The following is a 14,340-nucleotide window of genomic DNA, read 5'->3' as shown; positions in this document are numbered from 1 at the left end:
AAGCTAGAACCTCTTCAATGACAGCTAGAACCTCTTCAATGAAAGCTAGAACCTCTTTAATGAAAGCTAGAACCTCTTCAATGACAGCTAGAAACTCTTCAATGAAAGCTAGAACCTCTTCAATGACAGCTAGAACCTCTTCAATGAAAGCTAGAACCTCTTCAATGAAAGCCTCTTTAATGACAGCTGGAACCTCTTTAATGAAAGCCTCTTTAATGACAGCTAGAACCTCTTTAATCACAGCTAGAACCTCCTTAATGAAAGCTAGAACCTCTTCAATGAAAGCTAGAACCTCTTTAATCACAGCTAGATCCTCTTTAATGAAAGCTAGAACCTCTTTAATGAAAGCTAGAACCTCTTTAATGAAAGCTAGAACCTCTAAAGCACCTACAGAACCCCCTCACTGACTACTAGACCCCTGTAGAACATCTTCAGAGACCACTAAAGGTCCTAAAGCACTTATAGAAGAAGTTAACTGCATCGATAAGAGAAACTGACACGTACGATTTTGCTGGTTTGGACAATATGGAACCGGTTCTCGATTCCCGGCCCCCCCCCCTTACAGCCGTCGACCACCAGTAACAGCTACAGATCTCTTCCTCTTTTCTGAAGTCCGTAATGACCGACCGCGACCTCCAAACTGAACTAATGAAGCCTGGAACCTGTGTTGGCTGGAGGTTACTCGGGCGGCTTGTGAACGAGTCTACAGACCAGTTTACTGACATTTAAAAAAAGTGAAAGTGGAAAAACCTGAAATGTCGTAATAATCCCTTCACTGTATGTTTAAAAGAAAACATGAGTACAGTAAAAGCTGAGTGGGTCAGAGTTGAAGCAGGACGATTGTGTGTTTTACTGTCATGTTTAAAGTTTGGATAAAGTTTTACTATTGACCTTCGGAGGTTTGTTTCCAACCTGTTAGAGACGAGCTTTATTCTTAACAGAGAGGTTTTATTTGTCTTTGGGGCATTCTTGTCTTTATTTGACAGGAAAGACGGTTCCTTATTAGAATCGGACCAGGGTCGCTGTGATTATGAGACCACCGTGGGACCTCCCAATATATAAAGGAGGTTTTTAATTGAAACCAACGCATTTAAAGCCAAATCCAACTGAGGGTTGTTTAACATGATTCAAAATGTGATCACTGCTGCAAAACAGTGCAAAAAAAAAGAAGAGAGAGAAGTACAGACGTGTGAGTTGCACATTTTTCCTGCACAGTTCCCACTTTTCTTCTCCTCTCTTTAAATGAAGCACTTTGTAATCACAGCTGACATTAAAAAAAAAAAAAAACTGCTTGGTTGGGTCTCAGTTACTAGAAACTGCGTTGATCTGCAAACGCCACTATTTTAAACAAACATGTATTTGACTTCATTATACCTCATTTGAAAATGTCACACACCACAGCGACAGACTGCAATTGGCTTGTTTTGAATGTAAATAAAACTATCTGGTATTAAAAGGTCGGTGATACTTCTGTACTTAAAGCTCAAAGTCTGTGTGAGTTTGATTTATTTAACTTTGATTTTATTTTTATTGTATGGCTGTTAGTCTTACTCATGTTTTATGTCTCTTTATTTGTATTTTATGCCTCATGTGAGCTTTTATGTCCACTGTGTTTGCCTTAAAGTGCTTTTCATATAAAGTTGAATTGGGTTTTTGCAGTTCATCACTTTTCCCTCCCTTCTTCTCGTTGCTTTAATCCATCTGTGTGTTGTTTTTCTGTCTCTGTTCATCACACTGATTCTCCGACTACATCCATTAGTGATTAATCTCCGTCCCCATTAACAGTTACATAACAACAGAGCGCAGGTTTCTTATCCTCCAGGCTGCCTTTAGTTTCAGGTTTTTATATTAAAATCAAAATGTTGTTTATTAAAGTTACATTATGCTGGCGCGGAGGGAAATGTGGAGTAATTTAAATAAATCGGCTGTGTGGTGCGTTCAAACCCACGAGATGATGTTAAATTATTATATTATTTATTTATTGATTTACGGTGATTGTGTACTTGTGTGTGTTTGTGTATTTATTACTGTCTATTTTCTATTAATTTATTTATTTTCAGGCACAGCAAATGTCATTGTACTTTTGTGACACTAATAATAAAGTCTATTCTAGTTTTATTCTATTAACAAAATAAAAAAACATTATAAAAAGAGTGATGAAAACTTTTTGATGGTTTATAAAATTAAATATTTTTTCCAATCTATATAAAGATTCAAGATTCAAGAACTTTATTTGCCATTTGTGCGTTCACACATAGGAACTCTTGTGCAGTCGTTTGTTTAAAGAGTCAAGTTAGAAAGACACACAAGAAAGACATAAATCTATAAAACATCTAAATCACTTCTCTAGAAATAAAAAAAATAAAAAAGTGCATAAAACCCCTATATAAAAGGGAAAGTGAGAGCAGTGTATATTGCACAGGCACAGGAGAAAATATAATGTAATATAATATAATTAATAAAATATAATATAATTAATAAAATAAAATAAGTTAAAATAAAATAAAATAAAATAAAATAAAATAAAATGAAATAAAATAAAATTAAATAAAATAAGTTAAAATAAAATAAAATAAAATATAATAAATAAATGCATCACTTTTTTATACCGATCCTTTCCACGTTCACTTTCAACCAATTTTTTTTTTTTTTTTTTTTTTTACCACCATCACTGACATTCCTGCTCCGTTTCCTCCCACTAACCCAACATTTCTCGCGATGGGGGAAACACTGCATCCCTTTATCCCTCCACTCTCTCTCGGCTCTCCTCCTCCTCCTCTTCCTCCTGTCTTTCTCTCTGTCTCTCCCTCCCACCCTCGTTAGTGTTAGTGTCGTGCTGTGTAATTGTGTTTGGGTTTTAATTTGCCCCTCAGCCTCTCAAAAAAAAAAAAAAAAAAAAAAAAAAAAACCAACAGTGCCCACCGTCAGCTAGCAGCCAACGGACATGACAACCACTTAACCAGTCAGCAGGTCAACACATGACACCAGTTTGGTTGTTGGGACGCTGCACACACACACACACACACACACACACACACACACACACACACACACACACACACACACACACACACACACACACACACACACACACACACACACACACTAATAAACAGATACTAGCAATCAGCTGACAGATAACCCTGCTCTGTATTTATCGAGTCCGTCAGAATCACAGCAAAGTTTAACGAGGACTAAAAATACTTCCACCTCAGAGCAGAGCGTGAGATTATTTCTCTAGCGGCTTCCGTGTCGCCTCTGCAAGAGTTTAAATCAAACAGATCACACTACGGTGGGCCGCCACCCTCGATATATTTACCGGGAAATGCTCATGACGTCTTTCCTGAGAAGTCGAGCTATAAAATCAACACCTTCAATAAGACTGCTAACTTATATTTGTAACACTTTTTCCTCTTCTCTTAACCCTCGTGTCGTCCTCTCGGGTCAAACTGACCCCGTCTTACTCTTCTTTCCTCCCTTCCTTCCGTCTGTAGTTCCTCCATTCCACTTTCTTCTCTCCTTCTTTCCCTTCATTCCTTATTCCTCCCTCTCTTCCTTCTTTCCTCCCTCCCTCCTTCTCTCTTTCTTTCCTCTGTCCTTCTTTTCCACCTTCCTTCCTTCCTTTTCCTCCCTTCTTCCTTCCTCCCTCCTTTCCTTCCTTATTCCTTCCTCCCTTCCTTTCCTCCCTCCCTCCTTCTCTCTTTCTTTCCTCTGTCCTTCTTTCCTTCCTTCCTACCTTCCTTCCTTCCTTCCTTTCCTTTCCTCCCTCCTTTCCTTCCTTCCCTCCTTTCCTTCCTCCTTTCCTTTCCTTTCCTTTCCTCCCTCCTTTCCTTCCTTTTTTCCTTTCCTTCCTTCCTTCCTTCCTTGACTCGAGGACAACAGGAGGGTTAATAACACCATTTGACTTCAACCCTGCATCGTATCATCAGCTGTTCAAGCCAGCGACGTTATTTATTCATAACAAGTAAATGAAATTTTAATGTAACTTGCCGTCAGTGGTAATAACGGCCATGTGTGTGTGTGTGTGTGTGTGTGTGTGTTGCTGCTGCTGTTGCATCGGGGCACAACAGACCACTTAACCCGAGTATGAAGAATAATACATTCATGACAGCTTACATGTGATGAGCGTGGCTTTGAGTTAGATGGGACTAGTGTTGCTATAATCTGATAATAACTCAGATTTATGCAAAATATTTCCAACCACATTAGAGGCAGGAGTTATATTACATGACCAGTAGTCTCTTTGGGATAAATATGACTCATTTTGACCTAGGAAAGAAATGAAAATACCCTAAAATGACTTTATTTAAAGGTTGAAATTTTATGAATTTTCCAAAAGTTGCCCAGACAAAACCAAAATGGAAATTTATAGCTGGGTCAGTGTTGATTGGTTGGTTGTTTTTAATGGTTATAATGAACCCTACCATTCAGATATTCAAATTTTATTGCATCCTTCACTTACACTATTCTGTAAAACTAACCACAATTTGTCTCTTCCTGTTTTTAAAGGCTGAATTAAAGTAAAATGATTTTCTGAACTTACCAGACTGTTTCTAGTTGTAGTATTATTTGCCTTTACCCACTTTGGGGTTTTTTTGTTTTGTTTTGGGGTTTTTTTAAAGATTTTTTTCGGCATACTCGCCTTTATTCAACAGTAGACAGACAGGAAACATGGGAGAGAGAGGGGGTGTGACATGCATTAAAGGACCTCCGGCTGGGATTCGAACCGGGGTTGGCTGCGTATATGGCATGCGCTCTAACCGCCCCCACACACTTTCTCATTATATCCACATTACATGATTATTTATCAAAAATCTCATTATGTAAATATTTTGTGAAAGCAGCGATAGTCATCTCTACAATATGTGGTCAAAATATGTAAATCTATATCGCCCAGCTCTACTATGGACCCAAAACACATTTTATAGGGACTAATTATACTTAAACTGGGTCAAAAATGATCTGCTGTACAGTAAGTCAGGGTTAAGGAATTCAAATCATTATAGTGGGTGTGTTTTCTTGATCTCAATCACATAATAATAGAAAAAAAAAACCTTGTTGTGGAGCGATAAACATCAGGTAATCTAGTTGAATCTTAGTCATGATCTAAATCTCTCACATTGTTGTTTCCTATTCACCTGCTGGGAGAGTCCAAACATGTCAGAACAGCTCTGCAGCTCTCCTTACGTACAGAGATGAGGTGACTTCCTTTGGTTAGTAAAATAAGACCAAACATCTGCGCGTGTGCGTGTGTGTGTGCGTGCGTGCGTGCGACTCTCAGACCAGACAGGACAGATTTCTGACTCTGATAGACTCATGTTGATGATGACTCATTCTCATGTTCCTGAACTATCATGAATATGTTTAACAATGAAGCAGCTATTTAAAATCACTGAGACTCAAATGAGAGTTAAGTAGATAAATGTTACATATTCACAAAATATTGATATACTCCAAAAAAAGATACTGTCTTAACTCTGAAAGAATGAAACTTAAACAAACTAAATTAACAATTTAATAATCTGAATTTTTCTTTAGAGAGACTGAGATGATTTGTTTCTATTATATCACGTTTGTTTACTGTTTGCATTAACCCTCCTGTTGTCCTCGAGTCAAGGAAGGAAAGAAGGGAGTGAGGAAGGAAGGAAGGAAGGAAGAAGGAAGGAAAGGAGGGAGTGAGGAAGGAAGGAAGGAAGGAAGAAGGAAGGAAAGGGGAAGAAGGAAGGAGGGAGGAAAGAAGGAAGGAAGGAAGGAAGGAGGAGGGAGGAAGGACAGACGGAAGGAAGGGAGGAAGGAAGGAAAGCAAGGAAAGGAAGGAAAGAAGGGAGGAAGGGAGAAGGAAGGTAGGTAGGAGGGAGGGAGGGAAGGAGGGAGGGAAGGACAGACGGAAAGAAGGGAGGAAGGAAAGGAGGGAGGAAGGAAGAAGGAAGGAGGGAGGGAGGAAGGAAGGAACAGTCAAAACAGACGGGGTCAATTTGAACCCGGGAGGACAACACAAAGGTTAAATATGTTCTTCTATGTACTTCTTAAATATTAAATCATTTTAACCCTCCTGTCGTCCTCGGGGTAAGTCGTGACCAAGAAGGACAACAGGTGTTAACTCAAATGATGAGGCGTAATTTAATTTAAATGAGGCCCGACTGACCATAATGTCCAAAAATATACGTGTAAAACCTGTGTTAATAAGTTGGAATGAAGTTGGCCAAAAAAGACCTAACACAGAGTTGGATGATAGTTTATACGTTATGCTAATAGGTGGGTTAAACTAAAAATATATATAATCTGAAAAAGCCTTAATACATTACTATCACTACTACATTTTTTGGATTAGCGTGTTTAACCAAAATGCATGTTAACAATATTACAAATAGCCAATGATTACCCTGCAGCAAAAAAGGGAAGCAAACTACAAAGAAGCAGGAATTAGACTGTAACAGAAACGGTAGTAGAGATAACATAATATATGAATACCAGGAAGTGATGTAATGCAATATATTATATAATCTATAACTGTAAGGATCAAAGAGTAACTAAGGGTTAAAATAAGAAGTCAGTGCTCTGGAGGTCAAGTGAAGAAGCCGTGACAGCTCCTGACAGTAACGAACATGAAGAGGCTCCTTTATACGAAGCCGCAGGGTCAAAGGATCCGTCAGGGTCAAAGGATCCGTCACACTCAGGGGAGCAGAACTAAGGCGTGAGATTCTCCTCTTATTCTGATAATAATGTGATTGGCCACGCTGAAGGAAGTGAGCTACGGCTGGGGTGATAAATCTGTTGTATTCACACACTGCTGTTGGAGCCGAGAGGAGGAGGAGGAGAAGGAGGAGAAAAGGGTGGAGGAGGAGAAGAAGAAGAAGACTGCTGTTGGAGCCGAGAGGAGGAGGAGGAAGAGGTGGAGGAGGAGGAGGAGGAGGAGAAGAAGACTGCTGTTGGAGCCGAGAGGAGGAGGAGGAAGAGGAGGAGGAGAAGAAGAAGACTGTTGTTGGAGCCGAGTGGAGGAGGAGGAAGAGGAGGAGAAGACTGCTGTTGGAGCCGAGTGGAGGAGGAGGAGGAAGAGGAGGAGAAGACTGCTGTTGGAGCCGAGTGGAGGAGGAGGAAGAGGAGGAGAAGACTGCTGTTGGAGCCGAGAGGAGGAGGAGGAAGAGGAGGAGAAGAAGACTGCTGTTGAAGCTGAGAGGAAGAGGAGGAAGAGGTGGTGGAGGAGGGGGAGGAGGAGAAGAAGACTGCTGTTGGAGCCGAGAGGAGGAGGAGGAAGAGGAGGAGAAGACTGCTGTTGGAGCCGAGAGGAGGAGGAGGAAGAGGAGGAGGAGGAGGAGGAGGAGAAGAAGAAGAAGACTGCTGTTGAAACCGAGAGGAGGAGGAGGAAGAGGTGGATGAGGAGGAGGAGAAGAAGAAGACTGCTGTTGGAGCCGAGAGGAGGAGGAGGAAGAGGTGGAGGAGGAGGAGGAGGAGAAGAAGAAGACTGCTGTTGGAGCCGAGAGGAGGAGGAGGAAGAGGAGGAGGAGGAGAAGAAGAAGAAGACTGCTGTTGGAGCCAAGGAGGAGGAGGAAGAGGAGGAGAAGACTGCTGTTGGAGCTGAGAGGAGGAGGAGGAAGAGGAGGAGAAGACTGCTGTTAGAGCCGAGAGGAGGAGGAGGAAGAGGAGGAGGAGGAGGAGGAGGAGGAGGAGAAGAAGAAGAAGACTGCTGTTGAAGCCGACAGGAGGAGGAGGAGTGGAGAGGAGGAGGAGGAGGAGGAGAAGAAGACTGCTGTTGAAGCTGAGAGGAAGAGGAGGAAGAGGTGGGAGGAGGGAGGAGAAGAAGAAGACTGCTGTTGGAGCCGAGTGGAGGAGGAGGAAGAGGTGGAGGAGGAGGAGGAGAAGAAGAAGACTGCTGTTGGAGCCGAGAGGAGGAGGAGGAAGAGGAGGAGGAGGAGAAGAAGAAGAAGACTGCTGTTGGAGCCGAGGAGGAGGAGGAAGAGGAGGAGGAGGAGAAGAAGAAGAAGACTGCGGGTTGGAGCCGAGGAGGAGGAGGAGCAAGAGGAGGAGGAGGAGGAGAAGAAGAAGACTGCTGTTGGAGCCGAGAGGAGGAGGAGGAAGAGGAGGAGGAGGAGAAGAAGAAGACTGCTGTTGGAGCCGAGAGGAGGAGGAGGAGGGAGGAGGAGAAGAAGAAGAAGAAGAAGACTGCTGTTGGAACCGAGAGGAGGAGGAGGAAGAGGAGGAGGAGGAGGAGGAGGAGAAGAAGAAGAAGACTGCTTGTGGAGACGAGAGGAGGAGGAGGAGGAGGAGGAGGAGAAGAAGAAGAAAACTGCTGTTGGAGCCGAGAGGAGGAGGAGGAAGAGGTGGAGGAGGAGGAGAAGAAGACTGCTGTTGGAGCTGAGAGGAGGAGGACGAAGAGGTGGAGGAGGAGGAGAAGAAGAAGGAGGAGGAAGAGAAGAAGAAGACTGCTGTTGGCGCCGAGAGGAGGAGGAGGAGAAGAAGACTGCTGTTGGAGCTGAGAGGAGAGGAGGAGAAAAAGAAGAAGAGGGAGGAGGAGGGAGGAGGAGGAGGAAGAGGAGGAAGAGAAGGAGAAGGAGAAGAAGAAGAAGGAGGAGGAGGAAGAGAAGGAGGAGGAGGAGAAGAAGAAGAAGAAGAAGGAGGAGGAGGAGGAGGAGGAGAAGGAGGAGTAGGAGGAGGAAGAGAAGGAGGAAGAAGAAGTAGAAGTAGAAGAAGAAGAAGAAGGACAGACAGCAGGGATTATGTATTGATTAGTGGCTGTTAAATGATGGACTCCATCAGTCAGTCGACTCTCCTCTCTCTCTCTCTCTCTCTCTCTCTCTCTCTCTCTCTCTCTCTCTCTCTCTCATCTCTCTCTCTCTCTCTCTCTCTCTCTCTCTCTCTCTCTCTCTCTCTCTCTCTCTCTCTCTCTCTCTCTCTCTCTCTCTCTCTCTCTCTCTCTCTCTCTCTCTCTCTCTCTCTCTCTCTCTCTCTCTCTCTCTCTCTCTCTCTCTCTCTCTCTCTCTCTCTCTCTTTAAACAACGTCACCTTTGAGCTTCTCTTGGTCTCTAGGTTCATGTCCTCTGATCAAACATCACTTTGGACGCTTCCTCACTGCTCACCTGATATTTGGTGACTTCTACATGAGATATTGGTCAGAAGACTGATATTAAATTATATTAAGCAAATTCAATACCTGCCTTTTTAAATCTGGCTTTCAATTGAATTTTATTATATTTATTAATCCGTCTTTTATTTAATATTTCAGCTTGTTTTACTACTTTTTATTATTACTTTATTATTTTTTTATTATTACTTTATTATTACTATTTCATTTCCTGATTGTTTTCCACCTTTTATGTCTCCTTTTACTATTTTATTTTCTTCTTATTTCTGGTTTAACCCACATTATTTCATAGTGACTTTATTTACTTTATAATTATTAGTTCTTTATTTTATTTAATGAATCTTTTATTAATAAAAAGCAGAAGGAACAGACCATGGGCTAATTAAGGACACTCAACATGATCCATTAACATGTCTTCTGCTCTCTGTGTAATATCATTAATTACGTGCAATATAATGTTATTTTATTCTTATTTTAAATCTGTGTTTTTATCTATAATGCTCGTCAGTTAGGTCACTCCCCATTTCATTGTATCGGTGACTTAACAACAACAATAAAGGCTTGTATCTTATTTTATTAACCTTTTCATTTATTTGAGTCTTCTTAATTGTTTAACATCTTTTTCCCGGCTCTGGTGTTTCCTCACTGCAGATTCATGAGAGTTTCCTCACTTCCTGTTTTTATTGAGTCATCTTTTTGTGTTTGGTTATTGTTTTTTCTTTGTGTTACATAATCATGAATTAAAGAGCTATAAAAAATAAAGTTTGAATGATTGATTGAAGCCGTCTCGTTAAAAGGTTGTAATTTAAATTCCAGTTTTATATGTTTGTATTTCCTTTCTTTGTATTTTCTTTGTTTCCTTCCTACTCCCGTTTAACCTGCTGATAATGTGAGTGTTTGATCCTGATGGTGTTGCAGCGTCAGTGTGTTGACTTTGATACTAAAACACGCAGAGCTGGAGGCCATTCTCACAACTTGTTCATACACGAAGCGAGTCGACAGAAGCCATATTTCATGTTTTCAGAGCGGTGTTAAATCTGTCTCCTCCGCAGGCCGCAGACAGAGTATTATTTAGAGCTCTACTCCACAAGTGTGACGGGCTGCTGAAACAGTTTGAGTATCCCTGAGGACGTTAGGAAAGATTAACATACCAAATAACAGCTGAACATTGTCCAGCCGTGTAGGAACGTTGTCGTCACGAAGCCAAAACAACAACGACAGCAGAGTTTTAGTTCATGTTGACCAGAATAAACTGCAGCAGGCGAAACTGTTTGTTCTTCTGCGTGGTGATGAAACTCTAACACTTTTCAACACTTCCTCAGACAGACAGGACGATAGCTGTCGACACCGTCTCCGTCTCTGTGAGCTTCACTTTTTACGAGTTACCAGAACACATGAAGCTAAAGCCGACGTGTGGCTGGTAAATGACAGCAGAAGTTAATACGACAAACATTAAGCTATTGTTAATATAATGACGTCTCCTGTTAAAGTTTCCTCTTTAGTCATCAGACTACAGACAAAGAGGGCAACATTTTCAATAAATTACACAAGGGCTGGGCCACAAAAAACGATTTTTATATTAATTGCGATTTTTTTCTGGCGATTTTTTATTTATTTATTTATTTTTTATTTTTTCATTTATTTATTTTTTTTATTTATTTCATTTTTTAAATTTTTTTCATTTATTTCATTTTTTCATTTATTTTTTATTTTTTCATTTATTTTTTATTTTTTCATTTATTTCATTTTTTTATTTTATTTTTTCATTTTTTTATTTATTTCATTTTTTCATTTATTTTTTATTTTTATTTTATTTTTATTTTATTTTTTTTTTATTTTCTAAAGACCAGCTAAATGTAGCAGTGTAGTTTATTGTAAAATGTTGGTGGATGAGTGTTTTTTGTGAGGGCAGGTGCACAGTTTTAAAAATAAATCTCACAAACTGATGAGATGTGTGTAAATATGACTTATGATGTATTATCAAGTGTTTGGTTCAACCTGTTCTTGTTTAAAGGAAAGAAAATCACAATAGCTGAAATATAAAATCGCAATACTTGTTTAATCAGAATCGCAATTTAAATTGTGAATCGGGACCCAAAAAATCGTTAGAGAATCGAATCGGCACAAAAGCATATCAACCCAGCCCTAAATTATACTGCTTGGACCCAAAAATATATTTAATACATCATTAAAAATCTAAAGCTGGAGGACTTTTTGGCTTTTTGGGATATAAAACAGTGTATAAACAATTTTGAGCGTCAGACAACCCTTCCGCAAAATGACTAGTTGTATTTTACTTGATTGTATTTTATTTAATTCCTTTTCATTTCCTTTTTTAACATTGTTTTATGCTCCTTTTATTCCCCTTTTAATCTAATTATTATTGTATGAAAGGTGCTATACAAAAGTTATTACTATTATTATTATTATTATTATTATTATTATCATCAGTAGTAGTATTACTTGTTTCACTATCAGAATTTGATCTACTTGGTCAGATAAACATTTAGTCACACTATTAGGCCACATTATTTAATCAGATGTTAGCTGCTGGACTGACTCTGAGTCTGAAGTCTCTGCTCGCTCAGTGTACATTTACCCGGCCGGCGTGGGAACGTCAAACCTGACAGCAGATTAAAAGGTCTGTATTCTGTGAAATACACAGACAGAGATTTATCAGGCGGTGATAGGCTTAATCTCATTGTGTCAACTTGTTTGGAAAAGGCTCGAATGTAACCGATGTTCATTTATGTGTAAAAGTTCCAACACTGCAGGTCAAAGTATGAACCGACACAGTAGCTCCGAGGTGATTGATTCATCTCGTTGGCTTCAGTAGAAAAACCGACATTAAAAAGCAACCATGATAAAAAATGTTTGCCTCCAAGCATTTCAGCAAGGACCACACAATTCATTTAAGGAACACGCTATCAGTTTTGGAAATAAGCCAAATAAAACCAAACAGAAAAAGGAAACACTGCATGTTAGCTACTTAGTAGAGGGAAAAAAGCTTCTCCTCAAAAGTAGATATCTGACCAGACTCCTTAAAAAGCCACAAAAAAGTTATCTATATAGATTACAGGTTTCATTTAATTTTAAAATAGTATAAAAACGAGACTTGAGAGAAGGAAATATTCCTGAAGACCTTACGACACTCACTGGATACCTTTATTGAGAGTGAGAAGATTAATCATTTTTTGATTTGACTTTTGATCTACGTTAATGTAGAAAAGTAAAAAAATGCCAATCATCAAAAGATACTCAGTTTAGGAAAAGACAGAAGAAGAAGTAAAATCCTCACATATGTTTTGCTTTTTTTTTTTTTAAATAATTACTTAAACGAATAACTGATTATCAAAATTATCTTTCAACTGATCAATTAGGCCAACACATTTTTTCAACTCTTAAAAATTACATCTTATGAGCGACCGGTCCGACTAGATCACCTCTACTGAGAGACCAGACTTAATAAATACTGTGTAGTTGAGTTTAGTTTTAAAATAGAATAAAAACGTTACGTCGAGATACTCTGTAGAGAAGGAAATATTCCTGAAAAAGACTTTACGACTCACTGGATACCTTTATTGAGAGTGAGAAGATTAATTATTTTTTGATTTGACTTTTAATCTACGTTAATGTAAAAAGTAAAAAAAAATGCCAAGGGACATTTTAAATGGTCGAGGTGACGTCTTCAATCATCAAAAGATACTCAGTTTAAGAAAAGACAGAAGAAGAAGAAGAAGTAAAATCCTCACATTTGAGAAGCTGAAACCAATAAATGTTTGATACTTTTGCTTTTTTTTAAATATATAATTACTTAAATGAATAAACTGATTATCAAAATGATCTTTTAACATATATCAATTACACCAATGCATTTTTCCAACTCTTAAAAATTACATCTCATGAGCGACCGGTCCGACTAGATCACCTCTACTGAAACACCAGACTTATTAAATACTGTGTGCACACCCGCTCTCTCTCTCCCTCTCTCTCTCTCTCTCTCTTTCTCTCTCCTGACTTCAATTTAGACCTCTAGTGACAGAGCTGAAAATAGGCGGCTGGAATCTGTAGCCGACACACACACACACACACACACACACTAACACACACACTAACACACACACACACACACACACACACTAACACTCACCTTTCAAGGAAACGCATGCTGCTGCAGTAATATGTTCACATGCTGACTGATAAAAAAACCTTCTTTCTACTCGCCAGTAGCTGCAAACCCGCCTCCTCTGGATGTGATGGCAGGAGTCCAAGCTTTAGTCAGCTGGTGCTCCGACTCCGACACACACACACACACACGCACACGCACGCACACACACCACGATTAACACACTGTCCCCTCTCTGCCTTCTCTCCAGCTACACCCCTCTCTCTCTCTCAAACACGCACTGGAACCTGTAAATACTCCGCCTGGTTCTTGGTGTCGGCATCGCTCTTAAAAAAAGGACTCCGAGTTAAACTTTCAGTAAAAATAGTCTCTCTGCTTACATCCTGTCGAAGTTCAATCTCCCTATTTAGTCATACTTTAAAAAAAGGAGAGTGTTATATTATAGGTTTAAGAGTGGTGATTTGAATTATATTGTATTTCTTTAACTTCTAACTGAGATGGTAACTGTAGTGAATTAATGTTCATACTGTTGTGTGTGCTGTGTTGGATGATGAACTATAAAATGAAAAGAGGTTGATAAATGAGTTTCTGTTCCTTTCTGACTAGAGTACCACGGTGTTATCTCATTATGTCAGACTCATTATCAGGTCTTTTTAGGCAAATAACTGGGTTTGGACATCCAATGAATTTACCCTGGTGTTGTGATGCATAATAATAATAATAATAATAATATTCAAAATATAAGTCGAGAGAATTTAAAAAAATACAAGTACCTTTATAAAGTAAGATTTTTAGTTGAGTAATCTTATATAATATAAAATAGAAATGACAAAAATGTGTCAAATATATTCTAGTCTGAGCTGTTAAGAGTTTAAAATGAAGATGAATATATATATATATATTAACCAGGAATGTGTAAATGATCATCATGTGAGTGTGAAGAGCAGCTACAAAGATCAGTCGGGTAGCTGCCAGATATCAACCACGACTGTGATCATTGTTGAATCATTTGTAAGGCACGAGAGACTACGGATGCAAATTAGCAACTTTGCTATAATCCGGCATATTTACAGAGATGTCTAATATCAATGTCCATCAATATGCACTGTCCCTATCCAAAAATAAACTATTATTA

General features: G+C 39.3%; 1 protein-coding gene across 7 annotated transcripts in view; it reads right to left on the bottom strand.

Annotated features, from left to right (window-relative positions):
- Positions 1-13,359, bottom strand: part of slmapa (sarcolemma associated protein a) — a 72,491-nt gene extending 59,132 nt beyond the window's left edge. For 6 of the 7 annotated variants that reach the window (XM_053315432.1, XM_053315436.1, XM_053315435.1 and 3 more), the window contains exon 1: positions 505-627. The gene's annotated coding sequence lies outside the window, so the exon portion shown is untranslated. Of the gene's footprint in view, positions 1-504; positions 628-13,229 lie in introns of those variants that run through there. The other variant, XM_053315433.1, reaches the window with a different exon arrangement.
- Between the last annotated feature and the right edge of the window lie 981 nt (positions 13,360-14,340).

Source organism: Scomber japonicus, chromosome 3 (genome assembly GCF_027409825.1).
Source record: "Scomber japonicus isolate fScoJap1 chromosome 3, fScoJap1.pri, whole genome shotgun sequence".
In the NCBI taxonomy this organism is placed as follows: Eukaryota; Metazoa; Chordata; class Actinopteri; order Scombriformes; family Scombridae; genus Scomber; species Scomber japonicus.
Note: the sequence above shows the minus strand (reverse complement) of the source record. Positions and strands in the feature narration are given on the sequence as shown.